This window comes from Watersipora subatra, chromosome 5 (genome assembly GCF_963576615.1).
Source record: "Watersipora subatra chromosome 5, tzWatSuba1.1, whole genome shotgun sequence".
Lineage (NCBI taxonomy): Eukaryota > Metazoa > Bryozoa > Gymnolaemata > Cheilostomatida > Watersiporidae > Watersipora > Watersipora subatra.
The window spans coordinates 25100200-25119682 of NC_088712.1; the positions used below are offsets into that span (position 1 = coordinate 25100200).

The 19483-nt window shown below is 33.9% G+C and overlaps 2 long non-coding RNA genes across 3 annotated transcripts in view; one reads left to right on the forward strand and one right to left on the reverse strand.

The window, feature by feature from the left end:
• Positions 1–19483, reverse strand: part of LOC137396171 (uncharacterized) — a 419486-nt gene that overhangs the window by 243978 nt on the left and 156025 nt on the right. The window lies entirely within an intron of this gene.
• Positions 1–19483, forward strand: part of LOC137396824 (uncharacterized) — an 87959-nt gene that overhangs the window by 5534 nt on the left and 62942 nt on the right. For both annotated transcript variants that reach the window (XR_010978623.1, XR_010978622.1), the window contains exon 5: positions 3312–3426. This is a non-coding gene — a long non-coding RNA (uncharacterized lncRNA). The remainder of the gene's footprint in view (positions 1–3311; positions 3427–19483) is intronic.

The following is a 19483-nucleotide window of genomic DNA, read 5'->3' on the forward strand; positions in this document are numbered from 1 at the left end:
AGATTAAAATTTGGCAGTTTGTCGGCTGGGTTGTACTGAGTTGAACGGAACTAGTTTTTTATGCTAAAGTTTGATACTGCTTAGCGCAGTTGAGACATTTGCACATAAGACACAGGTAATGCCTTTGATGGAAACTTTACCGAGATATAATTGTGTTCTAGGACTATTTGAAAGACAGGTTGATCAATGACACGGCGGATAAGAGAATGCGATGAAATGACTATCAAAATTGTTGTCTTAACACCCATTATTTTCTAATTCCAGTCTGTAGTATAATCTCATTCTTTCTTAAATGGTATATACGATATTTAACATTGCTTGTAGCTTGTTACAGGATGTTTTATGTGCTGGATGTCGAGAAAAGAGAACTAAAAAAACCGCGATTGTATCATAAGCTAGTGTTGTTATTGGTTCAATTGTAAGCTAGGTTACGCCACTAAATTAACGATATCCGCTAAATAGCAACGCGTTCTAAATGACACCGTTTTGGGGACAAAATGCAAATTAATCTCACAACTGTTTGGAATGGTTTTTATTGAGGCAATAAACATGAGAAATAGTGTAACCCTAGTGATCAGCATAGTTGATTTAGTATTAGAAAAGCTTCTACTCAGGATGGTGGGAGTTATGATTTAACTACTTAGTGAGTGTTAGCTCATAATTAAAGTGGCTACATCTGTGTATATGTTTCCAATTGGGGAAGCATAAATTATGCACCTAGTAATTAGTTTTTGATTGGTTTTCACAAACGCTTGAAATAAGCAGTGTACTTAATGGCCGGCCTATCATTTTTATTTTTTATAATAAATAGTTACTAGGTCATGTACCAATGTGCATGTACCATGAATACGCCAAATTACTTCAATCGTATATGTTAGAGTTTTCATATTTTCCCTTTATTGGTCTAACGCATTTATGCTTTATGCTCACTGTAAATATTACAGTCCTTCCGTTTTAGGTGATGAACTGATATGTTCTGCATCTCTTTGCATGGCTCTCTTGAATATATGAACTATGTATGGTATGTACTGCTGCCACTGAACATGGTACATTATAATGTTACATTTTATTGCAGATAATAATCACTAAGAACACTAAAGTTACTGCAGGTAACTATAGTTACTAAGATTCACTCACTATTTTGTTTTTACTTTTGATGATTTTTACTGGGTGATTTTGCATTAGATAACAGATTACAGACGAATATCTTTGTCAAAATCAGTAGAAAAAAAACTGGAATGTCTCTTAATCGTAATTGTTATTAATTATTAATAGGATTAAATAGTAAATTTTACCATTTCCATTCTATTTTATTAATTTCTAATACCTGCTGGTTGCATTCATGTTTGGCTTCCGATTGATGAAAACAATATGGCTTCCTTGACACAAAGAGCTTTTCATATAAGTAAAAACATATTTTCCCGAGTAAATATACGTATATACAGTGAAACTCGGATAACTCAAACTTCAAGGGACCGAGCAAAAGTGTTCGAATTATCAGAGCGTTCAAGTTATCAGAGCACTGTCACAAGTCCATGTATTTACTTATTTATTAGTAGATACATGTACATATACAAACTATAATATAAATCAAAAGCACAAATGGCTTGTTTCAAATTAAATGCTTCTAATGTAAAGTTTAAAACGTTTTTATCAAAAAGTATAGAGATTTTTCTATTACTTGAGTTCGTCAGCCTCAAACTCGGGTTCTTCCACTTCCTGAACTGCCTCAGACCTGCGGCACCTTTGGATATGTCCAACTTCACCACATTTGTGACATGAACTTTATTTCGCTGGACATGTTTTACCTTGTGAATGCTTCGCATATCCACATTTCTGACATTTGTCACCTTGTCGATTAGGTTTGAACCGTTGGAATTGACCAGGTTTAATGGGATGAGCTGCAGTAGCCTCTGCTATATGTGTGGATTCTAACACATGACTAGCTTTGCTCAACTCAGCTAACCTACACCACCTTACTACATTCTCTAATGTTAATTCATCATCTGGTTTTTTCATCAAATGTTCAGCTAATCTAGAATCATGCATACCAAAAAGTATTCTATCCCTCGTGTTCAGTTCTAGTTGATTACCAAAATCTCAAGAATCTGCATATCTCCTAATCCTAAACCAAAACATATCAAATGATTCATTCCCATTTTGTTTAGCTTCAAAAAATTATCTCATACTATACTGTACATATAAAGACAGTGCGCTCCTGGGTTACGATGTCCCACGTATTCGATATTTTCCCCTTATGATGTCACGCGCGATGTTTGTTTGTCCCAGCCATCGAACTTTTTTCGCCGCATTATAACAACAAAGATTATTCCCGAGATTAGAATTTCGCAGTTTGTTTGCTGGGTTGTAGCGAGTTGAACGGAACTAGCTTTTACGCCAAACTTTGATACAGCTTAGCGCAGTTGTGTAACTGTAAGTTGCATAAGCAGCAAATCACATAAGACACAGGTAATGCCTTTGATGGAAACTTTACTGAGATATAATTGTGTTCCAGGACTATTTGAAAGACAGGTTGATCCATGACACGGCGGATAAGAGAATGCGATGAAATGACTATCAAAATTGTTGTCTTAACACCCATTATTTTCTAATTCCAGTCTGTAGTATAATCTCATTCTTTCTTAAATGGTATATACGATATTTAACATTGCTTGTAGCTTGTCACCGGATGTTTTATGTGCTGGATGTCAAGAAAAGAGAACTAAAAAAACCGCGATTGTATCATAAGCTAGCGTTGTTATTGGGTCAATTTTAGGCTAGGTTACGCCACTAAATTAACGATATCCGCTAAATAGCAACGCGTTCTAAATGACATCGCTTTGGGACAAAATGCAAATTAATCTCACAACTGTTTGGAATGGTTTTTATTGAGGCAATAAACATGAGAAATAGTGTAACCCTAGTGATCAGCTTAGTTGATTTAGTATTAGAAAAGCTTCTACTCAGGAATGTGGCAGTTATGGTTTAACTACTCAGTGAGTGTTAGCTCATAATTAAAGTGGCTACATCTGTGTATATGTTTCCAATTGGGGAAGCATAAATTATGCACCTAGTAATTAATTTTGATTGGTTTTCACAAACGCTTGCAATAAGTAGTGTACTTAATGGCCGGCCTATAATTTTTATTTTTGTATAATAAATAGTTACTAGGTCATGTACCAATGTGCATGTGCCATGAATACGCCAAATTACTTCAATCACATATGTTATATTTTTCATATTTTCCCTTTATTGGTCTAACGCATTTATGCTTTATGCTCACTGTAAATATTACAGTCCTTCCATTTTAGGTGATGAACTGATATGTTCTGCATCTCTTTGTATAGCTCATTTTTCTGTGGCTGATCAGTTCCACCAAGTCGAGGATATTGAGAATCATGACATAAGGCAGCAAATATTAACAGTGTGAGTTAATTATGTATCATATCATTACCTTCATCTGTTTTAGCACCATCTTAGCAATTCCCTTGTTTCCTTTAATTTCATGTTTCTTTGTTTAATTTTTTTGCTACTTGCTAATAATTTACTTTTTATTGAGGAGAGTTTTGGTGTTGCATGAATTTCAATACCTAAATATTCAACTTCAGCTGTTCTTACTAGTTAATCTGAAGTACAAAATCATATATTAAATGCTATTATGGTATTACAAGATACAGAATTCTATTCGTCGAATGCGTCACCTCTCTCCCTCATTTCTGCATTATTCGTCATAAGTTATACTGGAAATGAGACTGGGAACTGTTAGTAAATAAAATTTAAACCGGCGACAAAGTTGAAGTTTAGTAAAATCCATATTAAAACTTAGCTTTGGGTATGTGTTTAGTGGTAAGCTGAATTGATTTAAGTTAAATTCAACATCTATGTTATACGTCTGTCTTGAATATAAGAACTCTGTACGGTATGTACTGCTGCCACTGAACATGGTACATTATAATGTTACATTTTATTGCAGATAATAATCACTAAATACACTAAAGTTAACTAAGATTCACTCGCTATTTTGTTTTTACTTTTAATATAGGCCTACCATGCACAGTATGTTTATAAAACTTTGATGATTTTAATGGGTGTCTCTGCATTAGTTAACTACAAACGAATATATTTGTCAAAGTAGTTGGAAAAAGAACTGGCATGTATGTATATGGATGAAATAGTAAATTGTACCATCTCCATTCTACCTTATTAATTCTCAATACATGCTGGTTGCATTGATGATTGACTTTTGATTGATGAAAACAAAAGGTCTTCTTTGACACAAACAGCTTTTCACATATGTACAAACATATTTTTCTGAGTAAATTTATACATAAGTCATTATTGTCAGTGTGAATCATTTAAAAGGGATCAGAATAATTCATTTGGCAGATCCTTGTGTAAATCCCTGAGGTAAATCTTCTTTCGGTACCGTATATCCTCATGAAAATGCTGCCTCCGTGTATAAGCCTCACACCAAACTTTAAAGGTTGTCTTTGAGTTACAGCAGTACAGCATATATAAACTGCACTCCTCATTTTCACAGTCATTTAGTTTAAACCATAACTGCCACAATCCCGAGTAGAAGTTTTGCAAATAGCAAGTCAACTATGCTGGTCACTATGGTTACACTATTTTTCATATTTATTGCTTTGATAAAAGAATTACAAACAGTTTTAAGATTAATTTGATGCCACAATACTTCAGCGATTGTCAATGATAACCATGTTCACACTATCACAAACCCATCCGCGTTTGGATCAGGAAATGCTCCATGACATTTATCTTTTTAATGTTTTGCCAAGAAACCTCTTTGTTTTAGCATGTGGTAATCAAAATGTAGTCCCACAGCAACAGTCATAAATGGGTATGAATAGATCATGCTATCCACTACCGTGAATTGCCATCGACACATTTGAAAGGCGGTTTTTAACGCTCGACGAAGCTTTGGGAAAGTTTATCAGCTGCAAACTTTCCCGGCGTTTCCGCGATGTTTCGTCAATGACATCAATTCATGGTTCAATAATCGACGACCAACGCCAAGTCGACAATGCCGGAATATGGTGATATAGTGTGAATAAGCCAATAGCGCATATCATTAATTTTGTGGTGTAACCTCGCTTATGATGGACCCAATAATAATGCTAGCTTATGATAAAATTGCGCTTATATGGTCTCATTTTTCTTGGCCTTCAGCTTATTAAACATCTTGTAACAAGCTACAAGCAATGTTAAAAAGCTTTTCTACCTTGCAGAAAGACTGAGATTATTCTGAAGGCTGAATTTAGAGAATAACGGGTTTTAAAACACCCATCTCTGTAATTCTAGATTGAACTAAACATCACAAACTTCCGTCCCTAAAAATGTCACAAATTTATGTGCGTAGCTTTTTGCGTCGATTGTGTTGTTCGCGAGACCTATATTGAAGCGTTGTAAAAAGCCTTCATTACTTTGAAAGTTAATGGACCAATCTTTATTTTGTTTTGAGTACAAAATCGGAATGAGCGTGTCTGATTTACCTAGTAAAGTGATAAAAGCTGTACGGTGCAGTTATGGTTTAAGCTGTCTTTTGCTGTGAGCTACAGTAATTGCTGCTCTAGTAGTTGCCTCTGGTTATTTACAATGTTTACTCCTTTATAGGCTGTCTTCTGGCAGGGCAAGTTGAAACTCTAAACTCTGACATGGTCTGTTGACCTGCATCACTACCTCTGCTACTGCTGATCAACTGGATACAGTCCACTGATGATGATGTCACAGTGTTTGGCAAAGAGGCGCTTGTTAATGATTATGTAAACCAATTTTTGTATGGAAGATTCTATGAGTTCATGAGTGGGCAAGAACCTGTAATGTGTTCTGTCGGAGCCTGGCTATTGACTTGTTAACAAAACTGCATGTTTGACCTTGAGAAGTGCGTCAAAGGTGAGGCAGTCACCTTGCTTCGTGTCAATCAGTAGAAACACACTGTTAACACATTGTTGTCACTTCCCTTTTGATAAATTGTGTATAAAGTTACCTACAATATGAAAGTCACAAGGTATGCCAAAGTTGATGCAGTTGTGAAGTGTGTAATGAAGCATATGACTCATGTTGTTGGAATGCCGTTCAGACTTTTTAACATAGTAATTCCGTTTAATCGATTATTTATTGTGTGAGCTGGAATTCAGGCTAATAATTTACTTGCACTTGTCTGTTCTATTTTTAATTATTGTGGTTTTAGATTTAGTATACCATTTTTATCCACAACTCACCTTATTAGGCAATCAAACAAATTCTCCACTAATTGTATTTCTGTTTATCAAAGTCTTGTTAGGCCTACTTGTACTCGCTGCTGCGATTGCCTCTCTACAATTATCTTTCATTATCTTCAATTATTTATAAGAATATATTTATTGATTCTGTTGTGGCTAAAGTAAGATCTTAGATTTTTCTTCGATATGATACGATACTGGGTAATTCAGGAAAAATATTACTGTCTACGGTATTCGAACTCACAGCTTCTGGCTTGGTAGACCAACACCCCACCATCTATGACAATCGACAGCCTTGCCATGTTATGGAATATTTGTTCCTTTAGCTATTACACCTGAATATATATCATGGCACACCGGACTGCCAGAGTGTTAGTCTTCATCATAATAACAGCAGTGTCCATCATTTTAAAACCGCAGCTGAAAGATTTTAACTCATCACCTTCAGTTTCATAAACCCGATTGCTAACACATGTGCCAGTCCATCAACCAGCATCTATAACAACTCTACATGAAGTGTTTACACTTGAAGTTGATTCACAGGGCATTAGACTGCCATAGAATAGCTATTGGAATAATCTTTGTAGCAGCTGCACTCACTAATGAGATACAAAGACGAGCTTTGCAGGTATCACTAGTAAGAGGCTGATGAGCTTGGCTGGTGTCACTAATCAGATACACAGACAGGTTTCCCAAGTGCCACTTTGCAAATCATTTGACACGTTACATGTATGTGGGTGGCACCAACAAATATAGATAAGTTTTGTAGGTGCCGTTTTTACTTTGTAGAAAAGTTATATAGGCGTCACTAACCAATTACGTAAACAAGCTGTGCAGGTACCACTATAAAAATGCACATAGAAGCTTTCGGTGCTGCAGCAGACCAAAAATGTTGGACCAAAATTTTTACATTTCTCTAGTAAAGTCGGGTTTGGTAATAATAGCCAACTACATGATCAAGTTTCTTTTTTATGTTACACATTGGTTATTCAACCTTTGGAGTTGTCATTTCAATCAACTTTGCTCAGGTATTTGTTTGATTGTGCAAATGAGTTCATTATCATGCCCAAAGCTAGAAGCATTGTCAGAAACAAGCTACCAACAGTGTTAGGATCACTAGATTCTGCATTTTCTCTTCAGTAAACCCAACTAGCAACTGATCAGATCAAACTTAAGGTTCAGAACAAATGCAATCACTGACTTTAACACTTCATTCACAGTGATTCCGTACGGCCAATCAAAGTTCAAACTGCCATTTGTAAACTTTTATAGCCTGTTTTCTCAGATTTTTTAATCAGGTTAAAACAGTTTCTGGTTGCCTACCTCTGACAGTTTTAAGAGAACTACAGTAGCTTTAATCTTTAACAGAGAATGCCAAGTCGGATGGGGTCTATCAACAGCAGCTAAGCATATAGGCATCAGTACTAGCTTTAGTCTGAGATCTTCATGAATAATTTAGGGATGACTAAACACTACGCTATGATGATGGAATAATTGCCTTATAGGAAAATGGTTTGGTGTTTGCTAAGTTATCTGTGTAAATTATCAGGTAATCAATAGAATTATTACTGTTTTGATAGCATTTCCCTGTAATTGCAAGTATAGAAGATAACTCCAAGTCTGTTGATACACGTCTTACTACATAAATGCTTATCATGTATCATATTTTCCAATGGTTATTTTACTGATGTTGTGTCACGTGTTTCCATAGAGAATTTCAAATCCTCTAGCAGGTTTACCTTTCATAAAACCAAGTAATATATAATTTTATTTTATGTAATATATCTAATGTAATCCTGAAATCAATTGCAAGTCTTGTTTCTAATGTACATTGAACTAGTTTAATAAAAAATAAATACTTTATTGAAGCAGCTAAAATTCATGATGCTGACTTTAATTTGACTAGATGGACAAGTGTAAACTCATAAGATTTGAATTGTTGTCTCTATAAAATGTCTGGAATGTCATTTTATTCAAAACAATTTCTGCAAGGCTTGTCAGCCACATCAACTTTTCCATTTAAAATAAGGGTTCACAGCATAAAAATGTTTCATATTGGAATAGCCAAAACAGGTAACTGTATTTTATGTTCACTGCAAAGTTAACGCCTGGGATCTGGAAGTAACAAATTGATAGTCTTGTTGTCTTCACTTTGATCGTGTACCAGGAGACATTCCCTATCAAGCATTCAATCTGTTGCTAAAACGAAAATGACCATTGTCTCTATATATATACAATCTTCAAAGTCTGTGTGTAGGTTTATGTGTGTGTGATTCGATTAGTCCAGGTATAGTTATTAACGTTTAAGATTGAAATATCCATTTCATCCTGGATTTGATCTTAGAATCTTCCGTTTTCCAAGCCAACATCGACCCAATTAAGCAAAGCAACATTGAATGATTCTTCAGGCGATTTATGTTGCTATTTGGGTAAAAATTCACTTACCGCTCTGCCTGGTACAACATCATTTAATGCTTGCTTTTACAGCTCTTATTAGTACTTACTCCACTTAGTCATCGACTATGGACCAGACTAATGGCAAATGGAAAACAACTACATTACCTGTCACTGTTTATAAGCTGATTTTTAAGACCTGTGCAATGCTTGGCTTTCCACTGGTATCTAAATATAAAATGAATGTGAAGTTGTGTTTGTGAGTGTGCATGTAGTAAGTGTGTGTGTGCATGCGTGTGTAGGTGTGTGTGTGCGTGTGCGTGTGCGTGTGCGTGTGTGTGTGCGTATGGGTGTGTTTGTGGGTGAGTGTGTTGGTTTGTTCAGCTGTAGCTCTAAAGATATAATAATGAAATATCTGTTTATGCTAGATTCGATCTCACAGCCTTCTCTTCAACAGACAAATATCTTACCAAATAAGTCATGCGAGATGCACTGAACTTTGAGGCAATATGAGCTGTAATGTCGGTTAAGATAGGCATAGCATTCTGTGTTACTCAATAATAATAAAGCTTGTTGTCTTGGCTCGTATTAGTAAGTTTATTAATACATATAGTAACATACTCAAACTAGTCTTTGGCAATGTGCCAGGCTAATGACCAGTGGCTTGCAACTACATTGCCTGCACCTGTTTGCAAGCTAGTTTTTAATACTCGTGCAGTGTCGGGATTTTGGTTAGTAAATATAGATATAAATATCTGAAACCACAGTTGATGCTACTGACTTTCTGAAATTCTAATTTGCAAATGCTAAATGCTAATTTTCTGAATTATTGCAATTGTTTGATATCCAGTAAATCCACTGATTGCAAAACTTCCATCTGGATTGACAAAAATATGAGAATAATATGATATATAACTCAAGCATGTTGTGACAACTCTCAATAGAAGCTAATAAAATGACAAGGTCGCCATCTAAACGTATATTGGCTAGCTGCCAGTAAAGCAAACAATTGGAGCTGAGCCAATCCACAAGTTTCTGTTTCAGCAAACATCAAGGCACAGAGTCAATCAGATGTCAGCTTCAGCTCTATAAGTTGCACATGAAGAAGTTGCTCGGTACTGAGTCTCACAGGCTTTAGCGAGAGTATGAATAGGGGAGGCGGTCCAAACCTCATATCATGGGGTCCACTCTACATCATAATGACTTGCTTTCTCATTCATTTCCTGTTTCTATAGGTTTCGAGACTTTGGCCGAGAAAATGGTGTGTCAGTCTCTATCAGGTCTCGTTTTTACAGGTTTTCCATTAACTAGACTTTTTCCATCAACATACCGTAAAACTTATAATTAAATGCTTCATCCATTCAACCGCCACATTGACGTTCTTTGATATTTAAAAACCAATAAAAGCAAGTGTGCAATAGAAAAAGTGTCTACATAATCATATTATTAATGACTCGGTTACATCAACAACAGTTAACTATTTTTATTGTCCTGTTCTTTCAAAGTCTATTTTCCAACTTTAAAACATTTCGGTTTATTTGTTACAATGTTAAAGCAACACTAAATACATATAGAATAACCATGTCAAGCTAATAACAGTTCCTTGTTTGGTTTGACATACTTAAAACAGTTTACATTCACCATGGCATATGATTCCCTTTTTTAGGCTAAAAGTTGTGCTGAGTGCGCATGTGGCTAAAATTGAAAATTATTTGTGCAAAATGCAACCTGCAAAAGTTTTTCTCTGCTAAAAAAATTGTTCAGACTTTTTTAATATCAACAATTTCAAGAGTGCAGAAGTTAGGCAACTGGGCCGGATTGGGTGCAGGACTACTGGGGCAATATTGGCCAGCTAAAAAATGTTCATTTCATCGAAAGCAACAATCAGAACGTAACTGGTCGAGAAAATGATACTTATATTTTTGTTTGAAGAACGTTAATTTTTATGCATGTAATACAAGTATGATTCAATCATGCCCTTGTTCTGGAATATATCATATATTTGTAGCATTTGATAAATTATAATATACTTTATTAGTTTGCAGATTTTTAGCATACTATTTGATAGCATTTATCTTAACTCAGCTTAGAGTCGATCAAAGCACATAACTAATATTTTATTGCACACAACAAGCCAGTCTTTGCTTCAAACTGTAGCAAACATTTCAATGAGGGAAATGAACTTATATGCAAAATTGTTAAATAAAGTTACAAAACAAAAATATGCTTGAATAGATTTAAATAAAAAGTTGAAAGTTTCAACAAATTTCACAGCCCATGCCGTAATATCATTACAAGGTAATTGTAAGATATAGATATCAACTGGTAGAGATATTTCCCAGATTCCCAGTGCATATTTAATTAAAAAGCACGACAAGTTAGAAGTAAGTTGACAAATCTATTGCGTCCAAAAGAGTTAATGTCACTCTGCCCGAAGGAAATGAAAAAAATACAGGCGATATTTGCTTGACCCGTAAGTAGTATATAGAGAGCAGATCTACACATAAAAGTGACGGATCCAGCGGGGGGATAGAAAAAGGGGGTTGTGAATTAAATTGGCTAGGGGTGTAGATTGAATCGTGTGGAGTTGAATGAGATGTTGGGGTTTGGGGGGAAATTGTGGTGTAGAGTAGGGGGTTGAATTCGAGGGGTTACGGATCCGCTCCTGGCGTAATCGGCGGATTATCTGTGGATGAGTCATCGGATTAGCGGGGGATGAGTCATCCGATTGAACGCGGATTATCGCGGGATTAGTCGGGGGAATCGTCGCGGATTAGTCGGGCGAATCGTCGCCGATTATCGGTGGAATAGTGGGGGTGAATATCTGGGACATCGAGGGCTGGATGGTTTTCCGGAGTGGATCTCGCGGATTATCGAGGAGAGCGAGAGATTACCTAGCGGACGAGTGAGGGGGTTAATATCTGGGACACCGAGGGGTTGATTTTCCATTGAATTTCGCAAAAGTGAATTTCGCGAAATTGGATTTCGCGAAATTTCACATCATATATATTATATAGTCAACTTTCGCGAAATTGAATTTCGCGAAAGTGAATTTCGCGAAATTGGATTTCGCGAAATTTCACATCATATATATTATATAGTCAACTTTCGCGAAATTCAATTTCGCGAAAAGTGAATTTCGCGAAATTGGATTTCGCGAAATTTCACATCATATATATTATATAGTCAACTTTCGCGAAATTCAATTTCGCGAAAGTGAATTTCGCGAAATTGGATTTCGCGAAATTTCACATCATATATATTATATAGTCAACTTTCGCGAAATTCAATTTCGCGAAAAGTGAATTTCGCGAAATTGGATTTCGCGAAATTTCACATCATATATATTATATAGTCAACTTTCGCGAAATTCAATTTCGCGAAAGTGAATTTCGCGAAATTGGATTTCGCGAAATTTCACATCATATATATTATATAGTCAACTTTCGCGAAATTGAATTTCGCGAAAAGTGAATTTCGCGAAATTGGATTTCGCGAAATTTCACATCATATATATTATATAGTCAACTTTCGCGAAATTCAATTTCGCGAAAAGTGAATTTCGCGAAATTGGATTTCGCGAAATTTCACATCATATATATTATATAGTCAACTTTCGCGAAATTCAATTTCGCGAAAATCTGTTTGCTATTTTCGCCTCATTAATTCCTTTGGACACACCCATCATTCTTCAATTCACTATATAAGCATTGCATGATCTGATGGAATATTCTGCCTCATTAACCATCTCTGGATGCCTACTTATATTTGAGAATTTGGGTCGATCGAGCGTTGATACCATAAGGCTTGTATGCTTCAGCTAGAATTCTGTTAGTCGGTTACTCGCGATTAAGTTCGTTGAGTGTCGCTGTTTTCAGGGGCTGTTGTGTGGACAAGCGCCTTGGCATTCGACCTGAATGTTTTCCTAGGTTTACCTATGGAATTCTCCTGTTTGGTTTGGCTTAACCATTCCATAACAGTCTCTCGACCAGTAAATAGATGAAGATGATGAACTAGTAAAGAGGCATACATGGATTAATATGTGGATTATTTTGAGGATAACTCCAACTCAGCGTGAGTATATCAATATATAAAACTTATATCAAAAAAGTAAATAACATTCGGTTGTATTTTTTACCAAGTTTATTTCGATATAAAGTATATATGTATATTCAATTGTAAAATATAGAATAATATTGTAATAATCACTGCTCACTTGTATAATAACATGTGAAGTGAAATTATATAGATGAAGACCGTTCGACCTAGACTGTCATATACTGTTCCGTACTGTTTGACCTAGACTATCAATTAATATTTTATTATTTTATTTTTATTGTAATAGTATAGCCGTAAGTACCTTTTATAATTGTTTTAATCTAGCGATGGCAATTTCTTTACGCATTACTCTCGTATTTAACGCATGATATCCTCTTGTATTTAATCTACATTTTATCCACCCGGACTGAAGAGCTCAAGACCGGATATAAGAAAAAAGCGCTTTTTCTTGAGTAACTTTAGATTTTGATCACGAGCTTACACCGGATTATCAACTACGAATCATATTATTACTGCATCACTACGGTTATACGCATATAATATTATTATTATCGTTTCTACAATTTTGACTTATAATACAAACATTATCGCTTCTATACAAGACACTGTCTACGCTTGTTGGCTAATTTCTGTGAAGGTTGGGGCAATTTCGCTGAATTTAAACAAATTCCCTTTACATGGACTAGCACAGTCCTAGCTTTGTTTATTGTATCTCCAGTAGCTTTTATCTTACTCACATTTTATTATTATATATACATTTATAATCATTGCTCACTTGTACACCAACATAGACTAGTACAATCCTAGTTTTTTGTTTATTGTATCTTCAGTAGCTTTTATCTTACTCACATTTTATTATTATATATATTTATAATCACTGCTCCCTTGTATATCATCATGGACTAGTACAATCCTAGCTTTGTTTGTATCTTCAGTAGCTTTTATCTTACTCACATTTTATTATTATATATACATTTATAATCATTGCTCACTTGTATATCAGCATTGCCTAGCACAATCCTAGTTTTGCTTATTGTATCTTTAGTAGATTTTATCTTACTCACATTTTATTATTATATATACATTTTTAATCACTGCTCACTTGTATATTAACATGGCCTAGCACAATCCTAACTTTGTTTATTGTATCTTCAGTAGCTTTTATCTTACTCACATTTTATTATATATACATTTATAATCATTGCTCACTTGTACATCAACAGGGTCTAGCACAATCCTAGCTTTGTTTATTGTATCTTCAGTATCTTTTATCTTACTCACGTTTTATTATTATATATTCATTTATATTCGCTGCTCACTTGTATATTAACATAGACTAGCACAATCCTAGCTCTGTTTATTGTATCTTCAGTAACTTTTATCTTACTCACATTTTATTATTATATATACATTTATAATCACTGCTCACTTGTATATTAACATGGACTAGCACAATCCTAGCTTTGTTTATTCTATCTTGAGTAGCTTTTATCTTACTCACATAATATTATTATATATACATTTATAATCACTGCTCACTTGTACATTAACATGGACTAGCACAACTCTAGCTTTTATCTTACTCACATTTTATTATTATATATACATTTATAATCATTGCTCACTTGTATATCAACATGGCCTAGCACAATCCTAGTTTTGCTTATTGTATCTTTAGTAGTTTTTATCTTACTCACATTTTAATATTATATATACATTTATAATCACTGCTCACTTGTATATCAACATGGACTAGCACAATCCTAGCTTTGTTTATTGTATCTTCAGTAGCTTTTATCTCACTCACATTTTATTATTATATATACATTTATAATCATTGCTCACTTGTACACCAACATGGTCTAGCACAATCCTAGCTTTGTTTATTGTATCTTCAGTAGCTTTTATCTTACTCATGTTTTATTATTATATATTCATTTATATTCGCTGCTCACTTGTATATTAACATAGACTAGCTCAATCCTAGCTCTGTTTATTGTATCTTCAGTAACTTTTATCTTACTCACATTTTATTATTATATATACATTTATAATCACTGCTCACTTGTATATTAACATGGACTAGCACAACCCTAGCTTTTATCTTACTCACATTTTATTATTATATATACATTTATAATCATTGCTCACTTGTATATCAACATGGCCTAGCACAATCCTAGTTTTGCTTATTGTATCTTTAGTAGTTTGTATCTTACTCACATTTTAATATTATATATACATTTATAATCACTGCTCACTTGTATATTAACACGGCCTAGCACAATCCTAGCTTTGTTTATTGTATCTTCAGTAGCTTTTATCTTACTCACATTTTATTATTATATATACATTTATGTTCGCTGCTCACTTGTATATTAACACAGACTAGCTCAATCCTAGCTTTGTTTATTGTATCTTCAGTAACTTTTATCTTACTCACATTTTAATATTATATATACATTTATAATCACTGCTCACTTGTATATTAACACGGCCTAGCACAATCCTAGCTTTGTTTATTGTATCTTCAGTAGCTTTTATCTCACTCACATTTTATTATTATATATACATTTATAATCACTGCTCACTTGTATATCAACATGGCCTAGCACAATCCTAGTTTTGCTTATTGTATCTTTAGTAGTTTTTATCTTACTCACATTTTAATATTATATATACATTTATAATCACTGCTCACTTGTATATTAACACGGCCTAGCACAATCCTAGCTTTGTTTATTGTATCTTCAGTAGCTTTTTATCTTACTCACGTTTTATTATTATATATTCATTTATATTCGCTGCTCACTTGTATATTAACATAGACTAGCTCAATCCTAGCTCTGTTTATATATGTACAATTATTATAAAGTACTGTAAGAGATCATCAGGAGTGTTAATAAAGTACAGAGAATAAGTATATGTACAATTATTATAAAGTACTGTAAGAGATCATTAGGAGTGTTAATAAAGTACAGAGAATAAGTATATGTACAATTATTGTAAAGTGTAGTAAGAGATCATCAGGAGTGTTATTAAAGTACAGATAATAAGTATATGTACAACTATTATAAAGTGCTGTAAGAGTTCATCAAGAGTGTTAATAAAGTACAGATATTAAGTATATGTACAATTATTATAAAGTGCTGTAAGAGATCATCAAGAGTGTTAATAAAGTACAGAGAATAAGTATATGTACAATTATTATAAAGTGCTGTAAGAGATCATCAGGTGTGTTAACAAAGTACAGATAATAAGTATATGTACAATTATTATAAAGTGCTGTAAGAGTTCATCAAGAGTGTTAATAAAGTACAGATATTAAGTATATGTACAATTATTATAAAGTGCTGTAAGAGATCATTAGGGGTGTTAATAAAGTACAGAGAATAAGTATATGTACAATTATTATAAAGTGCTGTAAGAGATCATCAGGTGTGTTAATAAAGTACAGAGAATAAGTATATGTACAATTATTATAAAGTGCTGTAAGAGATCATCAAGAGTGTTAATAAAGTACAGATAATAAGTATATGTACAATTATTATAAAGTGCTGTAAAAGATCATCAGGAGTGTTAATAAAGTACAGAGAATAAGTATATGTACAATTATTATAAAGTGCTGTAAGAGATCATCAAGAGTGTTAATAAAGTACTGAGAATAAGTATATGTACAATTATTATAAAGTGCTGTAAGAGATCATCAAGAGTGTTAATAAAGTACTGAGAATAAGTATATGTACAATTATTATAAAGTGCTGTAAGAGATCATCAGGTGTGGTAAAAAAGTACAGAGAATAAGTATGTGTACAATTATTATAAAGTGTAGTAAAAGACCATCAAGAGTGTTAATAAAATACAGAGAATAAGTATGTGTACAATTATTATAAAGTGCAGTAAGAGATCATCAAGAGTGTTAATAAAGTACAGAGAATAAGTATGTGTACAATTATTCTAAAGTGCTGTAAAAGATCATCAGGAGTGTTAATAAAGTACTGAGAATAAGTATGTGTACAATTATTATAAAGTGCTGTAAGAGAACATCAGGAGTATTAATAAAGTACAGAGAATAAGTATATGTACAATTATTATAAAGTGCTGTAAGAGATCATCAAGAGTGTTAATAAAGTACAGAGAATAAGTATATGTACAATTATTATAAAGTGCTGTAAGAGATCACCAGGTGTGTTAACAAAGTACAGATAATAAGTATGTGTACAATTATTATAAAGTGTAGTAAGAGATCATCAAGAGTGTTAATAAAGTACAGATAATAAGTATGTGTACAATTATTATAAAGTGCTGTAAGAGATCACCAGGTGTGTTAACAAAGTACAGATAATAAGTATGTGTACAATTATTATAAAGTGTAGTAAGAGATCATCAGGTGTGTTAATAAAGTACTGAGAATAAGTATATGTACAATTATTATAAAGTGCTGTAAGAGATCATCAGGTGTGTTAATAAAGTACAGAGAATAAGTATATGTATAATTATTATAAAGTGCTGTAAGAGATCATTAGGAGTGTTAATAAAGTACTGAGAATAAGTATTTGTACAATTATTATAAAGTGCTGTAAGAGATCATCAGGTGTGTTAATAAAGTACAGAGAATAAGTATATGTACAATTATTATAAAGTACTGATAAAGATTGTACATGAACATTTTCTTATGTATATATTCAATGTTTCATTTATACTATATTATCTTTATTGTGTCCTATCTACTTGAATATTTTCATATATTTCAAGTTAAACATAAACTATTTTATTTTTATTGAAACAAAATGATGATGGAAATAATGAATAATACATATAAATATATCTTTTAAAGTGAATAATTTTGTAATAAAACTGATCTTTCATTCAACATATTAATTTCTCCAACAAATTTCAATCTTACATACAAAAAAATACAAAAAAAAAACGAAAATTAATTCCTTAAAATTCTTAACCATTCAAGAGCTTCAACATTACAAAATCATCAAATCTTCAAAAAATAACTTTGTACATAAACACTTTCTCATATATATTCAATGTTTCAAATATATAACAATCTCCGGAAAATCAACCCCTCGGTGTCCCAGATATTAACCCCCTCACTCATCCGCTAGGTAGTCTCTCGCTCTCCTCGATAATCCGCGAGATCCACTCCGGAAAACCATCCAGCCCTCGATGTCCCAGATATTCACCCCCACTATTCCACCGATAATCGGCGACGATTCGCCCGACTAATCCACGACGATTCCCCCGACTAATCCCGCGATAATCCGCGTTCAATCGGATGACTCATCCCCCGCTAATCCGATGACTCATCCACAGATAATCCGCCGATTACGCCAGGAGCGGATCCGTAACCCCTCGAATTCAACCCCCTACTCTACACCACAATTTCCCCCCAAACCCCAACATCTCATTCAACTCCACACGATTCAATCTACACCCCTAGCCAATTTAATTCACAACCCCCTTTTTCTATGCCCCCGCTGGATCCGTCACTTTTATGTGTAGATCTGCTCTCTATATACTACTCCCGTAAAAGGGTTAAATTTGTCTTCCGATAGTCTGACGAGGTACAATACATGCTCCTACAGCGTAAATAATCCGTTCAAGGATTGCTTGTGCCTTGAGTGTTTTATGTTATAAGAACAGTAAAATACTTGTAATTTACCTAATCCATTTCAAGATCTCTCCAAACTTACTCCTTCTGGCATACAAAACAAGAAAATTGGACTAGTCTTTGTCTTTGAGACAACTACAACATCGCTCACATAGTAAGTGTTTCCTTTTACTGTTTACTTTTTCCAGTTATTGCACTATTTGAAGGCACTGTAATTTTGGTATTTGCACTGATAAGGAGGCTAATTATATTTATACGTAGACATCGATACTTTTGAGAGCTTATTTTAGCTGCAATGACCTCAGTCATAAGTTCAGCCTGAGTGCCAACAGCTCCAACTTCATATCAAAATATAAAACTTTACGATTCAACCTCTAGTGTATGTTCTCCTGTTTCCATATTTACTTGTGGGGATAAAAATTGTACCCTACATTTAACCCTCAAGATTTTTAGATTTTTAAAGCAGATCAAAAGTTGGAACATGTCAATGTTATTTGTAAAGGTTTTCAGTTGAAAGTTTATTTATTGATTGACACAAAAAGAGTTGCTTAATCAAGCTTAAAGCACATAAATTATAAACCTTTTATTATATAATCCAGTTCAGCAGAGCCTTTGCTTTCGAATGAGCCTATATTTAATACACAAAGAATAATAGAACAATGAAAAACAGGGGGTCAAAGGAGTGTCTGCAATAAAAAAACACTTGTGGGCGGTTCCCACAATGTGGTGTCATAATTATCATTTAGCCTTAGGTAGCCGATTCCTTTCGCTACCATTGAGGCTGCGCTTCTCTGTGACAATCGGTGTTGTTATATCCAGAGAGCGCTAACAATAAACTAAAATTCTAGATAACCAACAATGCCTGGGGATCATGCTAATGGACGACCAATACAAACACATGTTCTGGGTTAATTAATTATGCTTCAATAAATTAACTGTTGTTGATAAAGTTAATGAAATCCGATAAATTAATTTGCAACCTGTGGTTGGGTGGCCTTAGAAGTATATGTCAATCGCACTTTCGCGAGATCACACAATGCTTGAAATTAGTTAATATCAGTCATTCCTTAATATCACAATAAAAAGAGAGGGGCTAGTGCATAAGATCATCGGGAAAACATAGTATGGTGCTTTGAGTCTGAGGTATTTATCAAATAAAATTTTG